This window comes from Echinops telfairi, unplaced genomic scaffold (genome assembly GCF_000313985.2).
Source record: "Echinops telfairi isolate 266 unplaced genomic scaffold, ASM31398v2 ScPeMD7_7459;HRSCAF=8497, whole genome shotgun sequence".
In the NCBI taxonomy this organism is placed as follows: Eukaryota; Metazoa; Chordata; class Mammalia; order Afrosoricida; family Tenrecidae; genus Echinops; species Echinops telfairi.
Window position 1 is genome coordinate 5902689 of NW_022111359.1, and position 1965 is coordinate 5904653.

A 1965-nucleotide genomic window follows, 5' to 3' on the forward strand; every position below is an offset into this window, starting at 1 on the left:
CATATCTTATTGCAATATTAAAAGACTCTATGGGCAAAATATTGAATGATGCGGGCATCATCACAAGATGATGAAAAGAATGCCGTCACTGTGCCAAAAAGAACGTGTGGACATTCCACCGCCAAGTGGCAGCATGTGAGCAAGGGTGCTGAAGGAAGACGTGCAGGCTGCACTGAAAGCCAGACACAGGCTCCAGAAAATAATGGGACACCAACCGACATGTTCCAGCAAGCGGCTGAAGCACCGGACACACTCCCTCTATGCCAGGATATTTGGAAGACATTTACCTAGAAGGCTCTTGACTAGAAGAGATCCCTATCTGTGCCCATTCCAAAGAAAAGGGACCCTGCAGGATGCTCAGATTCCAGAACAATACCATTGATGTCACAGCCAAGTAAGGTTTTGCTGAAGATCATCCAACTACGGCCACGGAAGTGCACTGCCAGCTGCCAGAGGTTCAGGCCGGATTCCGAAGATGACGTGTCAGATGGATCTTGGCTCAAAGCAGAGACTACCAGAACGATGCTCCCTCGTGCTGTATTGACTATGCCAAGGCATCGGGGGTGTGGATGATGATAAACTGATAGCCTGAGAAGAACGGGCATTCTAGAGCACTGCACTGTGCTTATGCAGACGTTATACCTGACTCAAGAGGCAGTTCACACAGGACAAGGGACGACTGCAAGTGGTTTTAAATCAAGAAAGGTTTGTGTCGGGGTTGTAGCCTCTCACCATACTTAGCCCATCGATGTCTTAATATGAACAAATTATCAGAGAAGCTGGATTATATGAAGGAGTGTGTGCATCGGGAGCAGAGGAAGGCTTATTAACAACCTGCAGGATGCAGGTGACACAACCTTGCTTGCTGAAAGTGGAGGACTTGAAGCCCTGGCTGATGAAGACCAAGGATGATGAAGATCAAGGATTTCAGCCTTCAGGATGGATGACAACTCAATGTCCAGAAGCCCAAAATCCCCATGACTGGACCAATAGGTCACATCATGGTCAATGGAGAAAAGGTCGAAGCGGTCAAAGATTTTGTCTTGCTTGGATTCACAATCGATGCTCATGGAAGCAGCAGTCAAGAGATCAAATGTCACATTGGATTGGGTCAATCTGTTGCACGAGACCTCTTTAAAGTGTTGCCCAGCAAGGGGGTTACGTTAAGGACGAAGGTGCACCTGACCTAAGCCTGGGGATCTTCATTTGCCTCCTGTGTATGGGAAAGCTGGACATTGCATGAGACAGACCAAGGAAGAGATGATACATTTGAATTGGGGTGTGGGGGAAGAATATCGAAAGTACCATGGGCTGCCAAAGAACACCTGAATCGGTCTTGGAAACAGTACAGGCAGAATGCTCCTTAGCAGTGAGGCTAGTGAGACTTCAGCTCACATACTCTGGCCACATTGTCAAGTGACCAGTCCCTGGAGAAGGACATCAGGCTTCGTGAGGCAGAGGACGCTCCGGACAATGGATGGACGCAGTGGCTGCAACCATGGGCTCAGACATAAGAACAATTGTGCGGATGGACCGCCATCCCTGCTTCTAAGGGTCATTCTGGCTGTCCGTCAAGACAGTTTTGTTCCTTCTACGCGGAAGTCCGTGGAACTGCCAGTGTTCTTCACCAGCACCACAATTCAAAGGCAACAATTCTTCAGTCTTCCTTATTCAGTGTCCAACTTTCACCTGCATAGGCGCCCATTGAAAACACCGTGGCTTGACGTCCCTCACTGACCCATAGCCCTTCAAGGGACAACACTGGAGACAGTGTGGGAATTGCGCCTGATCTGGTCCTGCCACACTGAGGCAGAACACTAAGGGGGTGCAACAGAACAGCAAGGAAACAGAGCAACGAAGTCCCCAGGGAATACCAAAAAAATAGGCTTGGGGCCAGGGCTTGGTGCCCCAACAGACTGGACTGGAAAATGCTCCTAAAGGCCAATAAACAGTCCTTGAACTAAC